The sequence below is a fragment of the Colobus angolensis genome, unplaced genomic scaffold (assembly GCF_000951035.1).
Source record: "Colobus angolensis palliatus isolate OR3802 unplaced genomic scaffold, Cang.pa_1.0 Scaffold189, whole genome shotgun sequence".
NCBI classification, from domain to species: domain Eukaryota; kingdom Metazoa; phylum Chordata; class Mammalia; order Primates; family Cercopithecidae; genus Colobus; species Colobus angolensis.
In genome coordinates, this window is record NW_012115032.1 from 2,091,604 (window position 1) to 2,117,925 (window position 26,322).

The following is a 26,322-nucleotide window of genomic DNA, read 5'->3' on the forward strand; positions in this document are numbered from 1 at the left end:
TTGCTTAGACCATATAAAAAGCTGTGCTAATAGTAACATCTTATAAATTGTTGTAACAACTGCTTAAATTTGGACAGATATATTTTACTGATTTACTTTAAAAATTTGTGTCACTATGACTTTAAATAAATAATTTTAAGTTGTCATTTAAGAATAGTACTTTTTTATTGCTTCTCATAAGGCAATTATGACATTTCTTTAGGAATTTGAACTGTTTCTGTAGCATATGCCAGCCCAGTGATACAAGTCCTTACATTTTAATAATTACAGCTTTAGAATTTGCAATCTAGTAGAATAGAACTACCCAATTTCTTTAAAAGAATATTTATTATTCCCTATTCCTCCGGATGAGTTTTACTCTGTACTTGCCAGGATCTAGGAAATAGTTCAATAGGCTTTAATAGATACTGGATTAATTTATAAGTCAAAGTCATATATATTTTCATCTCTACTACATGAACCAGCTCTACACCTTCAACTGTCCCTTTTGAACCTGTGGGCTCGTCCCTATGCCCCTTGTAATTCCTAGTTCCCTTGTCTCCTCCTCTTTCTCTCAGAGGATGCTGGAAATTTATTTTTGAAGTAGGGAGCATCACTCCATTTGTTCAAGTAGTTATTTTTTTTTTTTAATTTCTCTTAACAAGAGTTTTATAATTTTCTTTAAGTCTTTTGTGTCTCAAGTCAAAAATATGCAAGTATTTAATGCTTTGTATTACTATTTCAAATAGCATTTTTTTCTGAAATTTATGATTTTTTTATTTATTTATTTGCTGTCCAGCACTAGAATGAGCAGAGTTTGTTTTGAGGATTTATTTTAGAATCTCATTTTTGAGCAAGTAATTCTCTGGCTAATTTTCTTGAATATTTTAGTCATATAAACATTTCATCTGAAAATACTGATCATTCTATTTTTTCTTTACTATCTTTGCTAAACATATATATATATATATTTTCTTTTTTCTCTTTTTTTTTTTTTTTTTGGTGAAGAGAAGAGAGCCAGAAATCATTATTTAGCAGTGAAACAGGTAAGAGCGTGTTTCAAAGAACAGATACAGTTCTTAAGGGATATTGCCCACTAGAGAATCTCTGGTGGCTTTCAGCCTAAGGAGAAGTTTCAGACAAAAGTGGTTAGGTCACTGAAAGCCCTGTACTGTTTTTGGAATAAAAGAAGGGCATTGTAATTTACTTCCATTTATAACCTCTTATACACCTCCCTTTGGGGCTTTCTTTTTTTTTCTTATTTTTTATTTATTTTTTTTTTTATTATACTTTAAGTTCTAGGGTACATGTGCATAACGTGCAGGTTTGTTACATATATATACTTGTGCCATGTTGGTGTGCTACACCCATCAACTCGTCAGCACCCATCAACTCGTCATTTACATCAGGTATAACTCCCAATGCAATCCCTCCCCCCTCCCCCCTCCCCGTGATAGGCCCCGGTGTGTGATGTTCCCCTTCCCGAGTCCAAGTGATCTCATTGCTCAGTTCCCACCTATGAGTGAGAACATGCGGTGTTTGGTTTTCTGTTCTTGCGATAGTTTGCTGAGAATGATGGTTTCCAGCTGCATCCATGTCCCTACAAAGGACACAAACTCATCCTTTTTAATGGCTGCATAGTATTCCATGGTGTATATGAGCCACATTTTCTTAATCCAGTCTGTCACTGATGGACATTTGGGTTGATTCCAAGTCTTTGCTATTGTGAATAGTGCCGCAATAAACTTACGTGTGCATGTGTCTTTAAAATCTAATTCCTACAGAGTCTGGGAGTCTACAGAAAGGAAGAAGCTCCTTGTAAGACTTGAAACTTTATTTTTGGTAATTTTAAGAGTTGAATTAAAGACCTTTAAAATGATGGACTCAGGGTTCAGGAAAGTAATATTAATTCAAATATCACTTATCCAAAAAGTGGAAGATTAGAGAAGGCCTTCAAAACACAGACCAAAATCCCTTACTGAAAAATAAACCAGTGACATTTTAACAAATCAGAAAATCTGCATAAAATAAAAACTGAATATGCTAATATCTAGTGGATGTTTCAAAACAGAAAATATTTCTTAGTTTTCTTAATAGAAAGTAGTATTGGATCAATTAAATAGAGTCTAATTAGCAGAAGCAGATTAGTGGCCAAGTCATTTGCATTTCCTAACTGACGTGTGTGTGTGTGTGTGTGTGTGTGTGTGTGTGTGTGTAAGATTCTGGAAGATTAAAAATTAAAATGCCATTCAAACATCTATTTTATTTTCAGACATTGTGCATTGACATGTGCCCCTGCAAACCTCCAGGGATGTTTATGGGTTATGTGATGACAAAGAACTCTTATACAACTTAGTATGAATGGCAAAAAGGCAGGTGACTAAAAAGAAAAAAAAAAAAAAGACTGAACATTACAAATATTGAAATACTCTTTCATTGTCTGAGATGAAGCCCAAGTTCTTGTCCTACTTCCAAGACGATTAAGGAGCATGGACACAAAGGTAAGGTTAGAGTGAATGTTTAATAAACAAAAGAAGAAAGCTCTCTGCCCGCAGAGAGTGGGTTCCCAGTGTGAATACCCATTATGAGGCTGGGGTCCAGGGTTTTTATGGACTGGTAAGGGGAAGGAATGTGCTTAGTCTGTGAGCTGTCTTGGCAAACACGTGACTCAACTTGGCACTGGACCTTGGCCCTGGACCAATCAGGAGCTGAAATGATGCTTCATAGATTCTGCTTAGCTTGGCTCACATGGTATGAGAAGCTGAAGAGAAACCTTGGCCTGGGACCAATCATGGGTGGAGGTGATGATTCATAGATGTTGGGCTTATAATCCTTATAAAGGAGAGTCCCCACTGGAATCCACCAGAGCCCACCGTGCCCATGCCCAGGAAAGAAGAAAGTTTTCCTGGGAGCGCAGTGACTATACAAAGGACGAAGGCAGCCGGCGTAGTGGCTCACACCTGTAATCCCAGCACTTTGGGAGGCCGAGGTGGAGACCATCCTGGTTAACATGATGAAAACGGTCTTTACCAAAAATACAAAAAAAAATTAGCTGGTCTTGGTGGTGGGCACCTGTAGTCCCAGCTACTCGGGAGGCTGAAGCAAGAGAACGGCGTGAACCCGGGAGGTGGAACTTGCAGTGAGCTGAGATCGGGGCACTGCACTCCAGCCTGGGTGACAGAGCCAGACTCCATCTCAAACAAACAAACAAACAAAAAATAACACAAAACAAAAACAAAAAACAAAACAAAAAAACAAAAGACAAAGGCATTTCTATGCCCGACCTTGTTCCCTTATCTGAGTGAGCTGGAGGTTTGTGCAAGTTTTTTTCCAAAAGGCCCAAAGGATTTCCTGTCTATTCAGTCTTGGGCACGTCTCCAGGCACAACACCCTGTGCTAGTTCCCTTATGGGTCCCCGCAGCTTGAATTTTTTTCCCAGGTTGCTTTTCATGTTATGGTAGGATGAGGCACTGACCTTTTGGCGGGGTGGGGGTGGGGGGAGGGAGCAGGAGGACTCTCTGAGACTCTTCCCTTGTTATCTATCTAAGGCAAGCTAACTAACTCCTTTCAGTATGATTAGAGCCAAACTCACATGTGATTAGTTTACATACCTTCCTTTACATGAAGCTGCTTCTCCATGTTGGCTCTACCAAACTGTGCAAATTTTATGAGCTTCCCTTCAAAAGCAGATCTGTTTCCAGTATCTACTGGTGTTTGTACTTGACAGTTTAAACACCTGAACTGACCCAGAAGTTTTGACAAAGAAAGCCATCATGTCTCTTACCCTTAGCTTTCATTCACCTTTACTCTTTTACATTGTCTATTAAGTGTTCTCTTGTCAGCTGAGAGCAGCATAACCAGGCCCATGATATTCACTCTTTGGACCCAGTCATAGACCACAATATTTATCGATGTCTATTATTTAACACGATACAAATTGCTGGAAATAGAAACACAAACCAAGTCACCCAGTCCTCTCCCATCTGCAGAACAAATGTTGTCAGGATGATTCCATATGGAGGTAAGCAAAGCAGATGTGTCCTTGTTTCCTTGATATTTTTGTTGTTATTGTTCAGAACACAATAGTGTATCTCAAATTTGCCCTCAGTATTAATGTCTTGCAACTTTTTTACTTCTTTATCTAATGGTGGAGTGGGGATAGAAAGATATTTAATGCTACTTTGTTTAAAAGGTGAAATAATTTAAAAAAATTTTTGAATTCAGGTAAACAAAAAATATTTTTTTAAAATTCAAGACAATTATCTGATGATATACATTTTGGACCTACAGAGATAGGAGAGAGCATTTAGTGCTCTACACAAATATTTCAGGTGAGTGAATATTTTAAATGAATGGGTCTTCAGACTGAGACTTGGAAACACTTTGTCATCAAAGACTCACAATGAAAGAGCTCATGGATAGCTTACATTTCTCATATTTAATATACCTTTCATGTCATGTAACCTATTTGTCCTTCTACATTGCTTCGGTTGAATAGTAAGCTTGAATTTAATCCTGAAAAAGAAATTAAATGCACATAAAATGTATATGTTGTGCAGTATCTAGAGATAGGGTCTTCAGGAATAGCTTCAAATATCTATTTAATTGTGTGTATCTTTCTATTACAACTCATACATATAGCAGCAATGTTATTAAGTGCAGTAAAATTTAGTAAGAACTCTAGTTTAATTACCAGACTCAGGTACAAGCAGCTATTTACTTAAAAAGTAAGAGTCCACCAAATGAAGAGCCTCTCATCCCCCAAATGAAAGGATAATCAATATAAAAGAGGATAGAGGAACTACCTTCAAATACATTCAACAGAATATGAATCTCATGTACTCCCTACTTCCATTTGCATTTCTCATAAGTACTTTTTCTTGTTTAAATCTTAATAAGCACTTCAAAAACAAGGACTTATTTCTCAAGCACTTTAAATGTTCTACTCAACATGGCTTAGATTCTGACTTATGTACTCTTTATCCAGAATCCAAGCTCAAGAAGTAGTCCTAATTTAGAATATATTAGAATCATGGTAGTTGTAAAAGAACTGTGACAGAAAAAAAGAGCTCTTAAAATTAATGCTCAGAGGTGTACCAAGATCTTTCCAGTCAATTACATTGGTGAGTAACATGGTCAAGTATGTCATTGGGACTTGGAAATACTCTTTTCTTAGAGGCAAGGGCAACAAACAATTGCTAATACAATCTCCCATGGTAGCAGAGGGAATATTTGTTGACATCTTGAACTTCTATATGAAGGCAACCTCAAAGATGCAAGAAATCAAACAGCACTGTTTTTTTAAGTCTTTCTGGAAGGAAGTTACTGAGCAATGAAATCCAAACACCAAGAACTTGGTCAAATAAAGCACTCAGAAATGAAGAATCCTGTTAAAGAAGGAATAAAAACATTACATTTAAGTGTGGAATCAAAATGAGATAGCTGTATACATTGAGTTTATAATCCATAATTTAAAGGCCACAGCCACAACAAACTAAATTAGTAATATAATATTAGCAAAAATACAGAAAGTAGAGGAAAGGGAAGTAGGTAGATATGTAACTATACTAATATCATTTTCTATAGGTGAGTCAATCAATGTAGTTTTAAATTAAAACAATGTTAAAAATGACTCCAACTTCTTAATGTTTTCCATAATCTTTTTTTTTTTTTTTGAGACGGAGTCTCATTCTGTCGCCCAGGCTGGAGTGCAGTGGCCTGATCTCAGCTCACTGCAACCTCTGCTTCCCAGGTTCAAGTGATTCTCCTGCCTCAGCCTCCCAAGTAGCTGGGATTATAGGAACATACAACCTCACTCGGCTAATTTTTTGTATTTTTAGTAGAGAAGGGGTTTTACCATGTTGACCAGGCTGGTCTCAAACTCCTGACCTCAGGCCATCTGCCCACCTCGGCCTCCCAAAGTGCTGGGATTACAGGCATAAGCCACCAAGCCCGGCCTTCTGTAATCATTTATGAATAGCTTTAAAGATTTACTTTCAATGTAATATTTATTGTAGATTAAAAATATTTACCTTGAATTCAGCGTATCATTTAGTTTCACTTTACTTTTACTTGTTTTACTTTGAAGCAAATATATTTTCATTAAAAATATTATATATAATATATGCTTTACATTTTTAAAAATCATTTATCTATTTCCGTCTTTACTTACATATCCATATAGTTGAGGTGGCTAATTCAGTACCAAAATGTATGTTCCCTTTTCCAAGGTATACACATGTCACTGGAAGTAGCTGCCCATCTAAGGTCTAATTGTCTCATCCCATCTCCTTTCATGTAAGTATGACCATTTGAATATTTCTCACTGAATGAAATGTGAGCTGAAGGGATATATGACACTTTGGGGTCAATGCTCGTAATTATTTTCAAGCTTCTTTTTCTCATTTTAAACTCACTTATTTTGATATTGGGAATCCCAAGTGGATCTCTTACATTAAAATGAAAAAGGTTGCTTATGCAGTCTATGAATATTATGCCACTGGGAAAATTATTTCTTAAGTTATCTAAACAAAGTAGCTACTAATAGTAATACGATTTCCATGTAGCAGAACTATAGTATGAAGATCTGCTGCTTGATCTGACATAAGTTCTGAATTTCAGGTCTTGTGACAACTTTATTCTCACTGTAATTAATAAAATTGCAATCTGTTTTTTTCCTTCAGTCTCCACTGTTTAGTTAACATAAGATAGTCCCTGAGGGACTGATTATCCTTGAAAATGGAAAGAAAGGCATCCCTGAGCTTCCAAAGCAGAGAGCCAGATGCAGCCAGCCTTCTCTTTGATCATTTTATTTCAATTTACATCTTCATTCATTCTAATGAGTCCTAAAATGAGGATATAAATGTATGGTGCCAAATAATCCATTTTTATAACATTGGTTGAGCAATCTCTGCCTTTATTGTAAAATATTAGTGTTTTATTAAGTTATACTGAGTGTACATTGATCAGAATAAAATTTGTCATACTAAAATATAGAAATGTATGAGATTATTAATAAATACACAGGTTAAATTAGACCAAAGTATGTTATGTATATGTGGAATTCTGCATCTGTATTTTACATTGCTTGAGATCTCACATAGTAAATTTCTGTATTTGGGAGAAGATATGGTAAATGTGGAGGCCAGAATAATAAACTCCTAAAGGCGTTCAAGCACAAATCTCTGGAAACTATGTATATATTACCTCACAGGGCAAAAGAATCAAAGGGTCTTTGCAGATGTGAACAGAAATATGGATTTTGAAATGGAGATTATTAATGGGCACAACCAATCTATTCATATAAATGAGTTTGTAAAAGTAAGAACCTGGCTGAGGTTAGAGTTAGATGTGATGAGGAAGAAGGGTACAGGAAATGCAATGTTGCTGACTTTGAAGACAGGAGAAGGAGATCACCAACTCAGGAATGTGGACGGACCCTAGTACCTAGAAAAGGCAAGGAAATAGATTCTCCCATAGAACAACCAGAAAAGAACACATCCCTGTAGATACCTCAAAGTCCATGTGGTACTTCTTGCCTACTAACTGCAAGATAACTTTGTGATGCTTAAGCTGCTAAAAATTTGTGATAGTTTGTTAAGGCAGTAACAGAAAACTAATACAGTGAGTTATTTACATGAGACATAAAAATTATAGGAAAGAGGTACCTGTGAAGGGATCTGATGATCACTAAGATGAAAAAAATGAATAAGACAGAGGAATTCTCGGGGACCAACTGCATAAATAGAATATGTCCTTTATCTGGTCATAGGGCTTCTGCTGCCTGATATTGACTTTCAAATGAGCATTATCACTTATATACAAAAGATGCACTAACAAGACACATGAACTTGCAAGCTCTATGTTGGAGAAAAGATTGAGGTGAAAGGTCGTATATGGTTAAAGAAACAAAATTCACAGAACTTGAAAAAAAAATTAAGTAGGGTTCTAATCTGTAGTTTCTCTCAGTAATATTCTTACAAATAGTGACAATAAACCTAATGTCCATGAATCAAGCTAAAAGGAAAGTGAGTAAGGAGATGTTGGAAGCTCATTCTGATTTTGATTCTTTCAGTTTGTATTGGGCTTTTAGCACCTGTCAGAGACTTGCTAATTTTTTTCTCACTCTTTCTTGCTGCCAACAACGAGTTCATGGCGCAGTCAAGGGAAAGGATAGAGAAATCCACAAACATTTTCTAAGGTCTGTTTCCCTGGTTATGTTTTTTTCTTTCATTAAATTTTTGCCCATTCGTATGCCAGTGCCAGTGTTTCATATGTAGTATCTTTATAATAATATGTTTAATGTTTATTAAAATAGGTTATCACAACCATTATTCAGCTATTCTGAATTTTCTAGTTGTTGTTACATGTCAGCCTCCACAATAAGGTTTAGAATTATTTTGACATCTTTAGATGTTAATCATAAATGAAAAATTTAATTTCTGTTGAGATTTTAGATACTCTTCAAAATACAATTATGCATCCCAGGAACCTCAGAGGCAAACCTAAATTCAGAGGCTCCTTTTAAGACTCTGCTTTAATTCTTTCACATTCCATTGGCTGAATCAAATGTTGTGGTTCAGGGTTGTATAAATCCTCCTTAACGTAGAAGGAGGAGAAGAGTAAATACTTGCTTGATATGAATGTAATGCACTAAAATATATTGGAAGGTCAAAAATGGTATGGGAAATATGTAGAGCATAGGAAAGGGTATAGAGAATTTGGGGGGATTGTGTTGTGATATAGATAGTGTGTTCTGAGTAGTACAGAGATGACATTTAAGCACAGACCTGAAGGAGTTGAGAGAGTGCTCCATGTGGACAACTGAGAGAAAAGCAATCCAGAGGCAGCAGCCCATGCATAGTAGCAAGGTGTGAGCATATCCACTGTTTTGAGGAATGATGAGTAGAAAGTAATTGAAGTGGATTCAGAGTAGCTTATACAAGGGAAGCAGCCATGGAAAGGAAATTATATTTTAAAAAGATGAGTATGTTTAATTTGGAAGGTAAACTCAAAAAGATTTTTTCACTGAAATGTGTAAGAAAAATGTTTTGGAAGGCACTAAAAGGTGTTTATGAAACTACTTAGAGCATAAAAGACTCTCTATGAAATATATTTGGCTTTTTGGCTTTTTTTCCAATTCATCTCTATTAATCTTTTACCCATTTCAACTACCAAGCTTCTATATTTTAGTATAAAATGAATACAACTCACTGAAAATTCTTTATGCAACGCATTTCTTAGTGCTAGTACCTGTGAAAGGTAATAGAGATGCCTGAATGAATGCAATGGAAATGCCTTCCACCGTTCTGACATTTATTCTCTAATTTGAGAAAGAAATGTCAGGCACATACAAAGCACATAAGCAAAGATGAAATTACATAAATTCTCAGAGAAATTAAGGAGTGAAGTGCAAAATCAATAAGGAAAGGAGGTGATATCTAAGTTGGAGCCTAAAACATACAAAAGGGTCAACTGTAAAAAGAAGGACGAGATCTACACAGAGTGGGTAACATGCACTATAGCCATTATGAGATGTGCTAAGATATGCCCACTTTTTAAATAAACTATGCATAAATGCATATTATGCATAATTAACAAAATTAGTAAAATTAACTATTAGCAAAATTAGCATAGTTAGCAAAATTAACTATTAAAACTCCTAATTAGTTCACATGTAATTGCCATAAACAGAGGCAGTATTATAAAGTATGCCCTAATAAATACACAAGCCTAGAAGCTAGCAATAGCTGGGTGAAAATCAGGCTCTGCTACTTACTAGCATGGTGATCTTGAACAAGTTAAATAATATTTAGTTATTTCACTTTACTCGTGAGTACAGTGAAGGTTGTTGTAAACATTTGAATTATACGTGTAAAATCTTTTTACGGTATCTAGAATATAGAAGTAACTTCATCAGCGACTTTTGTAGTCCAGATTATTATTATACAGTTTTAGGTATAATTAATTTTGTCTTTAGCAAAATAAACTTTACAAACGTGTAAGAGGAACCAATAAAAATAATTTTAGGACATTTATCACTCTAGCCCATTGCAGATAGCTCTCTAAGGAATACTTTTTATGATGTCATATGTAATATTTTAGCCACACTTTTCTTTATCTATTAAAGCTACTCTTTGAATTTTAGGAAAGTTTAGCTATTTAAGACGTTAGTTAATGAAGTTTGTTACTGGAACATCAGTCTTACATATAATCAATTACATATTAAATGACTTTTCTAAATAACTCTGGGTTAATTAACAAATAAGCCTCCAATTCAAATGTAAATAGAAGTAAAATTACTTATAAAAAATACAATAGTTATTAACTGTTTGTCTCATCCAGGGTGAAAAGAGCCTAGAGAATGCCATTCTACTCTGATTCCACATGCAAATTATGACATATTTGGCAAATAAAAAGCAGAGTCTTGATCAAAAGGCATAGTGGCCAAACTAGAGTAAAGGAGGTTTATGCATAACACTTTCATTTATTCTGTTTATAGAAGGAAGAGACGTGGTTATTAAGTCCAATAATAGGCAAACCAGTTCTTCCGGATTTTATAATATTTTCGGTAATAATCTTTTAACACACCTTTTCTTTTAAATGAAAGTAGTGTTTGTTAACCAATTTGATTTTCACACGTTCGATTATACTGAAAAAAAAATGTTGAAGCTTATCCAATAGCATTATGCCAAATGTGTTTGGGATGACAATACTGAAGAATATATGAGACTTGCCCTGATAGATTTTTGAGTCTATTAAGAAGGAAAGGCATGTACATCGTTCAATACAAAATAGACAGTTCAGTTTCTGAGAACTGCTTTAGGAATTTACAAGAGAGAGGTTAACATTCCAACAAGGAAAACAAACAAACAAAAAAATGCCGCAAGGGTTAAAATGTAAAAATGTAAATGCACACAAGGGACAGACAGGTAAGGTGAGTGAAGAGTGTCCAGGTAGAAGACATAGGCATACATTATATGCTAAACACAGGCACGATCTTCATCACCACACAAAAATACAGTCTTCGATTTTTTTAAACTATAAAGCTTGCTTATTTTATCCACATTTTCGGTTAGAAAGACACTGGCTACTGAAAAATATAATTTGAATTAGGGCAAGTGAGATGATAAATGGCAAATTTTTGTCTCAGCGAGATGGTGGTGGGCTGGAGAAGGTTGGCTACAGGACCCCATATTGGCATGACTCCAACTGATTGGTGGCCACAGATATTAGGGGCTTGGTATTGCCAAACCTTCTAACTTTCAAGAGAAGCTAGAATGCAGGTTTTGGATGTAAAACCTCTTCATATTCAAAAATTAGTCCAAGTTATTAAAAATTGAAAAATAAAAGTGTGTCTGGGCCACATGAAATGTATACGCTGGCTGAATTCAGCCGGAAGAGGAAGAACTTTGCAACTCCTCCCTGCGGTAATGTTTTATTAGGATATGAAAGAACAGGAGACATCTTTATCTCATGACAATCATTTCTAAAAGTCTATGTTTGGCTTAGGTTCATGTTTAATACCAAGAGTTGTCAGGATGACATACATTTATATAATTTACTTTATTCCTACCTTAAAACCTTTTTTTTTGCTATGAAATCTAAGAAAGAAAAGAGAATGACATGTATGATCTCACAAATATGAGAATATATGATTCTAAAATTGTGATCTAATACCTTTACCAAAAATATCAGTATCCTATGTAATAAATTTATAAACCAGTTCACTGGTGTCATCCCCTCCAAAAAGAATTCCTTTGAGTTATTAGATATAACATTTTACAGTTGTACAAAAGGTGATAAAACACTTACCTCCTAAACCATGGTGTTAGTATACTCAGGATAAACTGAAGCATATTGCAACTGAGAAGTATTAACTATTTCATAAATTGCATTTTTTCGTTTGTAAACTTTTTTCCATAAGTCTTTGGTTAAAATCTCACAAATAACTGAGGTCCAAATCAACAGCAAATTCCAGGGGTCTTCAATAATCAATAGTTTTATATGCCTTCTCTTCATATTCTCATTTATACTGTCGATTAAGAATATGATTACTAATAATTTTACTCAATGTGCTGAGTCTTGCTTTTTTCCACTTCCAAAGAAATAATTTTTCTTATTTTTTTATTCCTTCTGATTTCCCCTTTCTCATGTATGTTTCTTCTGCCTCCCCCTATCCTTATTGTTCCCCTAATTCCAGCAAAACCTTGAACTTAATAGATCCCCTGGAAACCTCCCCCACCCCTTTTTAATTCTAGATCTCTTGGGACTGTATTTCATGGCAAAACCCTATTAGCTTATTTTGATGTTTTTATCTTTCTGTGATTGGGAACCAGTTCATGCAGCCCAAACAGACAATTTTCTGAGGGCACTAAGTGGATTTTCAGATCTCCTTTGAGGAGAAATGAGCTTCAATAAAACATTAGACCACTACTAAAGTTTACTGGCTTGAGTGATGTAACTTCGTATGTGGTTCCTGCCTTTTACTGTAAGTTTACACTCCCGTGAACATTAACTCTGCCCCACAGTAGTGCTTTAAGTGAAGGTTTGCACGCAAATATGGCTTCCACGAAAGTTACCTCGGGCTAAAGTACTTCCATCATCGACAAAATGAAGCGTCACACTAGATCTCTGGTGGTTTAGTTGGCCTCAGATTCAGTTGTGGCTCATGTTTTATTAATGTGGTGAGATTGTCTTTTATTTTCAGCCTCCCACAGCAGGTGAGCTTGTCATATTCACTAAGAGAGAACGAGAGAAGATTGCCCACCACTTGCGTGAATTGTTTCCGCAGTTCTTAATTTCCGTTGAGAGGCACGCAATATAAACAAAGTTTTGCTTAACTGCCGGAACATTTGTCAAGGATTTGATACCTGCAAACCTCCATTTTTATGCTACGCTATGAAAATGCTGCAGTGTTGCTCCTCTGAGTAACCATGTGCATGCCAAGCAGAGTCTCAGAATTAAGGTATTTGAACAATTTATCTGGCTTTAGTCTAAGGAAAAGAAATCTCACCATCCAGAGAACTAGGCGGGTGGCCTGGAAATGAGTTAAAAATCATAGAAAAGAGAGGTTCTTGTTTTAGTATGGTAAGCTTAACTTTGTCCCAGCCTATTTTCCTATAGTGGAATTTCTTTTTCTTTTCTTTTCTTTTTTTTTTTTAAGTATAGAAAAGGCCATATCCTTAAAGTTATAACCGCTGTTAAAAGTTAAGTTCTTCAGGATACTACAATGTGCTAGAAAAACCTTCACATTTTATCCTATTGTCTGTATCCAATATACCAGTAAACACAAGAATATTTTTTCTTATGAATTAAATTTGTCAACAATTAAGAAGAGAATTATTCTTTCTTTTTTTTTTTTTTGAGACCAAATCTCGCTCTACTGCCCAAGCTGGAGTGCAGTGGCATGATCTCGGCTCACTGCAACCTCTGCCTCCTGGGTTCAGGCGATTCTCCTGCCTTAGCCTCCTCAGTAGCTGGGATTACAGGCATGCACCACGCCTGGCTAATTTTCATATTTTTAGTAGAGACGGGGTTTCATTATATTGGCCAGGCTGGTCTTGAACTCTTGACCTCAAATGATTTGCCTGCCTCAGGCTCCCAAAGTGCTGGGATTACAGGCATTAGTCACCACACCTGGCCTGAGAATTCTTATTGTGTAGTCTCTGTATTTCTCTCTTTCTTTCTGTAAATTGTTTGTCCTATTTACAGATTACTTTTTAATTTGACAGGACCTACCGTTCAAGACAGCACAGATACAAATTCTATGCTGCAAATAATGATGAATAATAACATACTGATCAATGGGTTCTGTATAGTAATTTAATTAAGTGGGCTTCATAAATCTTGGGAAACAAGATTGCATTGTTTATTTCTTTTTATTTTTTGAAATTACAATATAATAAAAATTGGGTAAAAATATGTGTATGCACACACACATACTTTATAGATACACATATTTATTCGATTCTGAATTTTAAAAGTTAAACATTATGTTTAGTTCTTGTTTATTCTGTTTACTATGAAAATTATTGTATTTTCTATTTTAAACAACTCTAAAGGTCATACATCTATAATACAAGTCAGGTAATGCTTTCTCCAATATCTAATATATTAATTGAATCATAGAATAAGAAAATGTGGGTACTACTAATGCATTAAGGACTTTCTAATCTTGAATTTTCAAGTTTGGCTACATATCCAAATATGTCTGTAAATTTTATTGTTAGACTCTATTGTTAATTTAATGTGTATTGTCAAATTCTCCCCCTTTTTATTTGTGCTTCGGGAATTCTTCTCTATAAGATCCCTTATTCTGTGTTTTGAATTACTTATATCTAATTAAAACCTATAGAATGAACAAATAAATGGTGTGTAGAAGCTTAAGCTCATAGTTTACACTATTATAAATATAAACTTGCCTAAAAAGCTAATTGGTCAATTTTACCTTAGGGATCTGCAATTAACATGAAAAATCTTGTCACTATTTCAGTTAGCATTAGCTTTTGAATACTCGATTTGAATGCTGGATTTGAATACTTGAAAGTGATTATCTTTTGAATAGTCCATCATTGAAAGAAGTTATGCCTTTTAAAAATCTTGATATTGTAATTCTAGTATAATATTGAATGTGATTTAAGTAATTTACCCAATATTCTTTACTCAGTGAGACATGGAAAATAACCTAAATCAACATCTATATAATTCCAGAGCACATCTTCCTCCTGAAATAATCACATAAATTGCAAGTAGGATGATGTTACCTCTAGATGAGCAGGAGTCAAGAAAATAGTTTTAAATTAAGCTGGATTAAGCAACTATTTTTGAGTTCAGATTATAAAGGTACTTGAACTACTCTTCTTTAGAACAGTGAATAAAAGCCTTTCCCATTTCTAACATAAAGATGATAATAGCTTTAATTTATAATAGAAAATTATGAAGATTAAACAGTTGCTCTTAAGATAGTGCAAACTGACAAAATGTGCTAGCACTTCGTGGTAGGCAGAATTCTTGAGATATTCCCTCAAAATTCCTGTCCCTTGGTTATTAAAGCAAATACTAATCTAGGAGCTGCTTTGAAAGGACCTTTCAGATGGAATGAAAGTTACCTGACCTTAAAATAGGGAGATTACTCTGCTATCTGGGTGGGCCCAGTCAAAACACTTGAGTCCTTAGAAATGCATCTGAAAGGGAGGCAGAAGGGAGATGATGGTGAGGGGAGGTCAGAAATATTTGGAGTGTGTGGACCAGACCTGCTGCTGCTGGGGACAGGGGGTGTGTGTAAAACATAGGAAACGTAGACAGCCTCTGAGAGTAAAGTCCCACTCTGACTTATACTCAACTGCAATAGGGGCTATTGTAGCTGCAAAGAACTCAATTAGGCCAACAGTCTGAATGAACTTGGAAGCAGATTCACCCCAAGAGCCTCTGGAAAAGAATGCGGCACTGCCTATGTTGGTTTTGGCTTTGTGAGACTTTAACCAGAGAACCAGCTAAGTCTTGCCTTGCCTGGATTTCTGACTCTAAAACAATGTGAGACAATGAATTGATGTTGTTTTATGCCATTAACTTTGCAGCAGTTTGTTGAAACAGCAATAGAAACTAATATGTACTTATTTTCTAAGCAGGTGTAATGAATGGTAATGTGACCTCACTGGAATGCAAGGATGTCTTTTCCAATTGATATGAATTTTACAGCAATATTGAAGCTATGAATACGTTATAGGATAATAGACAAATATTGAAGAAACTGATGCATTATTAAATGGAAAAAAGTTAACTTTTAGAGTGAGTGGGTGAATTCCTTATTTCTCTTAAATCTGCAATAGTCATATAAACAAAAACTGAGAGGGATAAGGATGTAGCTGTGCAAGCTATTTTATGTTAAACTACCAGTAGTTAAGCTATGGTTTGAATATTTGGGTCCCCTTCAAAATTTATGTTAAAGCTTAATCTCCAATGAAATAGTATTAAGAGGTGGTACCTTTAGGAAACAATTCAGTAAGGACATTTCCTCCCTTGTGAATGGGATTAAGGACATCATAAAAGTGGCATTATACGGTGGTAGGTCCCTTTTTGCTTTCTGTCCCTTCACCAGGAAAGGACACTTGGAGAAAGCACTCCAATGAGGAATGGGCCATGACCAGTGAATGCCAGCACCTTGATATTGGACTTCTCAGCCTCCAGAACTGTGAGAAATAAAGTTTTAAAATAAATTACCCTGTCTCAGGTATCCTGTTAAAGTGGCACAAACAGCCTAAAACAGCAGGCTGCATTGAGGTTCTAGTGTTATGAAAGCCAGGGCAAGAGATGAAACCAGCTCAGAAAAGAAATTAAGGAAATGGTAAATGAGGATAAAGAATGCTAATCTTGTGCTGTATTGAAAAAAGCTTTCAAGGAATTAATGACTCAAGAAACAATGTTATTGTATGTTGCTGTTAATGTTGCTTTAGCTAATTGTGACTTGATTTAAATCTAGACTTAAAGGGTTGATCATTTTTCTCCCTGGTGAGCCATATGGTTCACTCAGATACTTCTCCCTAGTTTCTGTTCAAATATCACATTGTCACTGGGACCTTACTGACACTCCATAAAAGTGTAAAATATCACCACATTACCTCACTTCCACCCTCTTTTTGCAAGTTTTATATTTCTCAGCAAAATGTATAAAGAAAACATTTAGTTTTTTATTTGCTTGTACATCTCTTTTCTTCACCCGAATGTATGCTCTGTGGACACAGGAAGAATGTTTGTTCACTGCTCTGCCTCCAACATCTAGAAAATTATATAAGATGCTTAATTGTTTCCTGTTTGAAACTTTCTCCTCCATGTTATCACAGTATTTCCCTCCATCATTCCTCTTTAAACTTTCCAAACCATACAAGGCAAGGGAGTCTGATTCAAACTTAATTAAAATACAAATCAACTCAAATATTCTTATTTAGAAAAAATTTGCCCAGTGACCGAAGCAGTGAGAATATTTGCATTGCTCTACTTGACATTACTACTTTTGGCCATTTGTGTAAATTAGAGAACGTTTTTCTTCATTTTGTGCACCGTAAATTCAATTCTAAATAGAGATAAATTATTCTATTATAATACACTGAAGTTTCTCATACCTCACTTTATTATCAACAAAATTTCCAAAGAGTGCATGTATCTTTTTCCTCAAATTGTAATCCAAATGTGCTAAATAGTAAGGGTGGATTAACACTTTCATTCAAGAAAAGAGCTTATTTAGAAACAATGGAGTTTAAATAGCAGCTCAGTGTCACGCAGTAACACCAGCACTTAGTACACCACACTAAAGAAAAAAGCAAGACACATTTACTGGGAAATGAGAAAACCTGGAGTTCTTATCAACTTCCCACTAAAAGAGATGGTTCAAAGCTTCCAGTTTTGTTAAGTACCATTGTTCAACAGCACCATCTGACTTTTCTTACTGTTATGTAGCCAGTTTTAGCACACTCACCCAGAGAGAATGCAGATGCTGATTGTTTGGACGAACGGAGGCAAGATGGTGCACTTCCGGGTTCTTCATTCCCCCCCCTCCCAACTTTTCCCGCGCGCGCGAAAATGTAGCCGGCGACCCAGGAAGGTGCAGACCAACTGGGCATGCACCAGGTGACGTCAATCCAAAGAGACCAAGATTTACCTGGTCGCACCTGCGGAACGCCCCCGACACGCCCGTGCCCCGCCTATTGCCCTCCCACTCCTAGAAAAGCCGCTCTCCACCAGTGAGCCAGGCAGTCTTCCTCCAGCCCCACTGAAGTCTGGATGCAGGAACCCCGCCCGAGAGCCCCACGAGGGGGGGACTCTGTCGGCCTTCTTTGCCGGAGGCCGACAGACTTCTTCCCCACACCTTAGGTTACCAAAATAAACTTGCAGTTTTGCTCCTACACTTGCCTACCCGCTGGTTCTTTTGTGCCCGCTCTGGTGGTCTTAGAAAAACAAGTCACTGATGTATGTGGGTTCTTTGATGTATTTTTCTACCGTGTTTTGAACCTTAACATTTGGTCGTTCTTATTTACAGTTTTGGTATTTTTGTTGAAATATAAGTCTAAATGGCAAAGAGGGTTATTTGTGTAAAACGAGTTCCCACTGTGTAGTACATCCCATAAACAATGCATATGGTTTAATGTTCAAGCTGAAAATCGGAATCACATTTTAAAATTACTGCAGAGTAACATAGGCTGAAGCCAGTTTCTACAATTTAATTAGATTTATTTTTATGAGAAGATGTTCAAGATTATTTTACTCGAGATATTATTTTAGGCTTTCTCCTACAGGGCAATGATTATTGACACTATTTTCCGCTAACCACAGCATTTTGACTGAGAAGTAATTCTACCTTCACATTTTTGTCACATGGTATAACTAATAGGCTAAATTTTTCCAGCAAAGCACATTATATGTGTAAAAACAATTCAAACCCAGTACATGCAGTTACTTGGAAACATTATAAGGAAATGTCACACCATAACATTTACCTGCTATGTTTTATTCTTTAACCCTCAAGCACTTTTGTTGTTTCCTGAGCTGAGATTAGTAATTTAAAAAGCTTTTATTAAACATGCACAATCTAAATGAAACACACAACCAACTGTAAATTCTCTCAATTAGACTTCCTGCAAATGACAAATGAGTGTGAATGTGCAATAAAACTTTGAATACCAGTGATTTAGTGCTAAGCAGAACTAGGGGATTTTTAGCAACAGATTGAATGCAATTGATTGTGTGATAAAAGGTAAGAAAAGTGTGTGGTGATTCTTTGTTTGCCCTTTCATTTCCTTAAATCAAGAGAGGATATTTGTAATGCAGAATTTATATTAACGTGCTTTGAGAAACAAGTTAGGACAAAGAAAAGACACAACAATTCACAGATTAACAGTTGCATTATTTCAAGGCACCAGACCTCAACTCCTTTGGAAAATATAAGAATTACTTGTAGATAAGAAAAATTCATCCAGTGTGTCATTTATTTGCTTTTGTTTGTATGAAGGAACAATTTATGGTATTTCTTTACAGACCATAATTGACTTGCTTTAGACTTTTTGATAGAAGCTTAGTGTATATAAAGAAATTGGTTTGGTCTATATTAACAATTTTAAGGCTTGATTGTAAGAGCCAAGTAGGTCTGCCGGAACTACATTTGACACTTATATTTATTTTCTGAAATATTATATTTAACTTCATGTGGAGAAAATTTCAGGCCCTGTGAAATTTGTAAATTAATGATGCGGTTGTGAAAAGTAAACAGTATTTTCCTTTTAAATAGGATGACTGCAATATTGACTTGGAAGTTACTTTATTTTGTAATATATATTCAACTTCAAAAGGTATCTTTGAAACTAAATACAGTAGTGGAAACACATCTTGAGCATTTATATATACAAGATTTATATGTGGTTACATGGTGACAACAAGCAACCCCAAATTCGTGTGACACAACAAGGTAATTGTCATTTATGCTACATGTCCATTAGCAGACAGCAACAGGGGACCACAATCAAAGCCCTTTTATGATCCAAGCTGACTAGGCATCGACCATCTTAAGAGTTGGTTGTTATATCAGAGGGAATGTCAGTTCTGGAAATCCTCAATCTAATGATAATACATGTTATGTCACTTACCGTATGTTTGTAAGGTTTTTGTATCAGTTCAAACCCCAAGAGCCTGCCAACAGACAACAGGAGGCGGTGTGGAGCAACATGCTGTTTTAATGAGCACCTGGGTGCAAGAGGGCTGAGGCCTAAAATGGCATCAGCCCCAAGTGAGGACGGGGCAAAAGTTTTGTAGTCTCCTGTAAACAGGAAGTGTCCTAGTCTGACGTAACTGCTACATAGTACCCAGACAGCATCCTTCTGGATTTTCAGGGGTATGTGTCTTCCGGCCAGAGTAGGTGTCTTCCCGCAGCTCTCTTCCTGCTTTTGCTATCTTGCTGGCGCATGCTGCTGGCGCACGCTGCTGATGCAAGTGACCTTGCACCTTGGGACTGGTCCTTAGAAGGCAGGAGTTATTCATCTCCTTAAGCTTTCAGCCTGGGGAGACTCTTACAATGTTACCTTATTGGCGAGAGCTGGTGTAAATCAATGAAAATGACTGAGGCAAGTCTCAATCATTTTCGGAGGTTTATTTGCTAAAGTTAGGGACATTCGCCTGGGAGACAGGTCTATACGTTTCTTCAAAGAAGATTTGGAGGGGCTTTAATACTTAAAGAGGAACAGTGGATATTGGGGAAAGAGGTAAACATGTTAAAAGGTATGGGTAGGTAAGAAGACACAAACGGCTACATTCTTTTGAGTCTTTGATCAGGCTTTTACTGAATATATAATTTACATGTGAGAGGGGAGAAAAGGAATATTTTACATAACATAATGTAAACAACAGAGCAGAGGAAGCAATCAGATACACGTTTGTCTCAGGTGAGCAGAGGAAGGACTTTGAGTTCTGTCCTTTGTCCTGAGCCTGTAAAGATAAGCTATCAATTTGCATTGCCATGGTGAAATTCAACAGGCCTGTTTTATGGGGTAAAGATTTGGGGGCCCACAAGGAATTTCCTTGTGGGCAAATTGTGAGGGAGGTATGTAACTTTTTTATCTTAGTAGCTATCTTATTTAGGAACCAAATGGGAGACAGGTTTGCAAAACCCAGTTCCCAGCTTAAGTTTTGCCTTTGGCTTAGTGAGTTTGGGGTACTGATATTTATTTTCCTTTCATACTAGTCACATGACTCCATACAATCCTAATGAGAGATGGGCGAAAAATGTTATTCTACCATCTGCCTAAAAAGTAGAGAAACAAATATACTTGTTTAATAGATTAATGGTTACCATATACACATAAGACCACATTAATTGTGATTCTTAGATACACACACGCCTGCAAACACAAATATACATGTTTTATATGCAGTTTTAGTATGATTGATTACTGTAAATCTGCCAGTTATTGTTTCATTTTTAATTTGTAGAGGATAGGTAAAAATTTTTAGAATGCTAATTTTATAGTTCTTGCTTAGCATAAATTGCAAACTAATTATAACAGGTGCTATGCCACTAAATGCAAATATAATAGTGATTTGTTTTTCTAAGACCAGCCAGAGCAAGCACAAAAGAACCAGCGAGTAGGCAAGTGTAGGAGCAAAACTGCAAGTTTATTTTGATCACCTAAGGTGTGGGGGGGGAGGTCTATTGGCCTCCGGCAAAGGAGGCCGACAGAGTCCCCCCGTGGGGCTCTCGGAGGGAGTTCCTGCTGTCCTGACATCCCGACAGAAGTGGGGCTGTGAGAGACTCAGGAAGGCCGCCTGGCTCACTGGCGGAGAGCAGCTTTTCTAGGAGTGGGAGGGCAATAGGCGGGGCACGGGCGTGTCCGGGGACATTCGGCAGGTGCGACCAGGTAAATCTTGGTCTCTTTGGATTGACGTCACCTGGCGCATGCCCAGTTGATCTGCACCTTCCCAGGCGCCAGCTGCATTTTCGCGTGCCCCGGAAGAGCTGGTGGTGAAGAAGAACCCGGAAGTGCACCATCTTGCCTCCGTTCGTCCAAACAAATAGGTTGTATGGCTCCAGAGTTGAAAGTATTTACTGTCTTTCCTTTTATGGGAAAAAAAATCCTCTGACACTTGGCTTAAAAATTTGGCTAGTTTTGACTTAGCTTACCTGAGATCGTTCTTCTCATGTCTCTCATCCTTCCCCTGGAACATGTTCTTCTCTGACAATGATAACATGCAAGAGAGAAAGATGTAAATAATTGTATAGTGTGAAGATGTTCTGGAATGCACAGAGAACATTTTGGCATGGAAAAATTGAAATAGCTGATGCCTAACTAAATTTAGATTAAAAATACTCCTCTGCCCTGGCAAAGAAAAATATCCTAGGATAGCTACCAATTTTTGAATGCTTAATATTTGACATATACCTTGCATATATTTTCTGGTTTAAATTTTGACATTGCAATTTATTCTTTATGAATAATAAACCTGAGATGCCAGTGTGTTGAACAATTTCCACCAATTGTTACAACTAGTAAAGTGATAAAATTAGGATTTAAACTTCAGGTGTGTTTATGATAAGGATGACCCCATGTCCTGATATGCACAGTAGAATTCTAGTTTTTGTATATTGTCCTAGTCTAATGATTAATATTTCTTTTTTTATCAAATTTTCCTGGTGTGAATGATATATTAGATCATCACTCTAGTCTGAAGTCAGATCTCAACCACATCATCTTGAATCAAAGGAGAACAGGAAACTCAATGGAAAAGCTGTGCTTAACATACGCATCTTCCTTTTGTCTGTAGCTAAAATGTATTTACAAAAGACTGATTTCTAGAAATAAAAATTCATTTTGTTCAGAAGTTAGGTCTCTTATTTCCATTTTGAGAAATAAGGAAAAATTAACAATATTGATCTCGATAGTATTGAGAACATTATGGTAATCTCAATTCTGAGTTACCTAACACATACAAAAAAATATGCTGTGTTATTTGTGTGTGTTTTGATATTTTAAAAGTTTATTGCAGGGGTTTACACAATATAAACCACAATAAGAGGAAAGAAACTCTTTCAGTCTAAATCTTCAGTCTAAAATCTTCAGTCTAAAACTGATTTTGAATTGTCCATATTGATATAATTTATTCTTTCATTTCTCCACATGAATCAAAGGAAATATATGTGTGTGTGTATGTATATATATATATACATATATATATAAAATTAGACAAATTTACAGTCATAACAAAACGTTAAATGGCAGGCTGTGGAGAAAAATGAGGTTTATTAACTTGATTTTAGTAATAGAAGTTAGAGTCTGAGTTTATTTAATAATTTAAAATATTTGATCTATTAGTCCTTAACAGTTTGCAAGGAGTATTGAAATTTCACTAATTTATTTTCATCTTGCATATACTGTTAGTTTGTTAGCTTTCCTGGCTCCAAATCTAGTTATGTACAGAATCTGGTACTCAATAAACATTGATTAGCTGACTGATTGATCGATTGACTTAACACACAAATTCAGTGCACTTAGAAGAGAAATTTGAACTATTTTATTTTATTAGAACATAGTGATAAATCTATTCATATGTAACATTTTGTTGCAAATTTTTGAGAATTTGTTTTACTAATAAAGACATATATTCAGTAAACACTTTGATATCTGAGAAATATATGAGAAATGTATCTCAGAAATGTATCTCAGAATTATATCTCAGAAATATCTGAGAAATATATGAGAATATATTCAGTAATATATGATGGACAGAAAGATTTCTTTTTTAAAATGTAATGGAATTTAAGCAAGGAAGCGATTCTTAAGAGGATACCACACAGAAGAATATCAGATTCTAATATATTTAATAAAATGCTTTGATAAAGAATAGACTCAGTATTGGACTTAGCACTCATTGCTAATAATGAATTCAAGTGTGAAAACATAGTCAAATGTGACCAAAAAAATATAAGTTTTTTTCTTTTGTATTATATATTAAAATAGCTACTCTACAATTTTGGGACATATGATCCTGAAAACTCTCATGGTTTGAAAATCTTCAGTTAATGACAGAGCTTATGTTAAAAATAGCAGTAGGAGGAAGAGAGAAACTTGTGTAGGTATATGCACTTTTCTTAAAACATTTATTAGAAAAGATGAGAGAAAAGGCTATTTCTGTGTATTTTCTAGATGTTGTTTCATGTGCTTTTGTTTATTTTTGAAGACAGGACAACATATTTTCTTTAAAAATTTTTTTATTCTTATTTTTTGTGGGTAAATAGTAGGTGAATATATTTATGGGGTGCATGAGATACTTTGATACAAGCCTGCAATGTCAAATAATCATATCACGGAGAATGAGGGATTCAACGCCTCAAACGTTTATCTTTTGTTGTTCAAACAATCCAATTACACATTTTTAGTTATTTTAATATGTATAACTCATTTATTGTTGATTAAAGTCACCCTGTTGTGCTATCAAATAGCACATCTTTTTCTTTCCATCTATTTATCCATCTATTTACTCATGAGCCATCCTCACCTCCCCCTTCCAGTCCCCGACTACACTTCCCAGCCTCTGATAACCATCCTTCTACCCTCTAGGTCCATGAGCTCAATTGTTTTCATTTTTAGATCCCAGAAATAAATGAGAATATGTGATGTTTGTCTTTCAGTGCCTGTCTTGATTCACTTAACTTGATGATCTGCAGTTCCATCCATGTTGTTGCAAATGACAGGATCATATTCTCTTTACAGCTGAATAATATTCCATTGTGTATATGTACCACATTTTCTTTACCCATTCATCTGTTGATGGATGCTAAGATTGTTTCAAATCTTAGCTGTTGGGCTGCAACAGATATGAGACTATAGATATCTCTTCAATATTACTGATTTTCATTCTTTTGGGTATATACCCAGCAGTGGAATTGCTGGATCATAAGGTAGCTCAATATTTAGTTTTCTGAAGAACCTCCAAACTGTTTTCCATAGTAGTTTTATTAATTTACATTCCCAAAAACAGTGTATGAGGGTTCCCTTTTCTCCACATCCTCAACAAAATTTGATATTGCCTGACTTTTGAATATAAGCCATTTTAATTAGGGTAACATGATATTTCATTTTAGTTTTGAGTTTCATTTCTCTGAAGATCAATTATGTTGAGCACATTTGCATATGCCTATTTGCCATTTGTATATCTTCTTCTGAGAAATACCTATTGCCTGTTGCTCATTTTTTGATCAAGTTATTAGATTTTTCTCTATAGAGTTGTTTGAGCTTACATTGGCTAGATATTAATACCTTGTCAGATGGGCAGATTGCAAATATTTTTTTCATATTCTGTGGGTTGTTTCTTCACTTTGTTGATTGTTTCCTTTGCTGTGCAGAAACTTTTTAACTTGATATAATCCCATTTGTCTATTTTCCTTTGGTTCCATGTGCTTGTGTGATATTGCTCAAGGAATTTTTGCCATGACCATTGTCATGAAGATTTTCTCCAAATTTTCTTGCAGTAGTTTCAAAGTTTGTGGTCTTAGGTTTTAATCCATTTTGATTGGATTTTCATATATGGTAAGAGATGGGGTCTAGTTTTATTCCTCTGCATATGCATATCTGGTTTTCCCAGCACCATTTATTGAAAAGACTGTCTTTTCCCAAGTGTATGTTCTTGGTAATTTTGTCCAAAATAAGCTCACTGTAGGAGTGTGGATTTCTTCCTGGATGCTCTATTCTGTACCCTTGATCTATGTGCCTGTTTTTATGCCAATACCATCCTGTTTTGGTTACTATAGTTATATAGCACATTTTAAAATCAGGTAATGTGATTTCTCCAATTTTGTTCTTTTTTTCTTAGAATAGCTTGGGCTATTCTGGGTCTTTGATGGTTTCATAAGAATTTTAGAATAGTTTTTTTATTATTATTTATGTGAAGAGCATCATTGGTAATATCTTCTTTTTCATGTCTGATTTTCTTGGTGTGGAACTTCTGTCTTTTTTTCTTAGTCTAGCTAAAGGTTTGTCAATTTTTTTTAACTTTCCAAAAATATTTTTTTCACTTTTTTTGTATTTATTCATTTCAAGTTTATTTATGCTCTGATGTTTATTATTTATTTTATCTACTCATTTTGGGTTTAGTTTGCTCTTGCTTTTATAATTCCTTGATAAGCTTTGTTAGATTGTTTATTTGAAGCTTTTCTTCTTTTTTGACGTAGGCACTTAGAGCTATAAACTTCCCTGTTAGTACTGCTTTTATCCCATAGTTTTTAGTATGTTGTGTTTTCATTATCATTTGTTTCCAAAAATATTTTAAATTTTCTTCTTAATTTCTTCATTGACCCACTGGTAATTCAAAAACATATTGTTTAATTTCCATGCATTTCTATAGTTTCCAAAATTCGTCTTGTTATTAATTTCAAGTTGTATTTGTTCATTTATGATCCGAGAAGATGCTTACTATTATTTAATTTTTTAAAATTTATTTTTCACTTTACTTCTATTTTAATTTCAGCTGTTCATGTTTAGATTTGTTATATTGGTAAACATGTGTCATGGGAATTTTTTGTACAGATTGTTTCATCACCCAGATATTAGACATAGTATCCAGTAATTTTCCAGATTCTCTCCCTACTCCCGCCCTCCACCCTCCAGTAGGCCCCAGTGTGCGTTTCTCCCCTCTATGTGTCCATCTGTCCTCATCGTTTAGCTCCCACTTATAAGTGAGAACATATGGTATTTGGTTTTCTGTTCCTGTGTTAGTTTGCTAAAGATAATGACGTCTAGCTCCATCCATGTTCCTGCAAAGGACATGATCTCTTTCTTTTTTTTTTTTTTTTGGCAAGTCTCACACTGT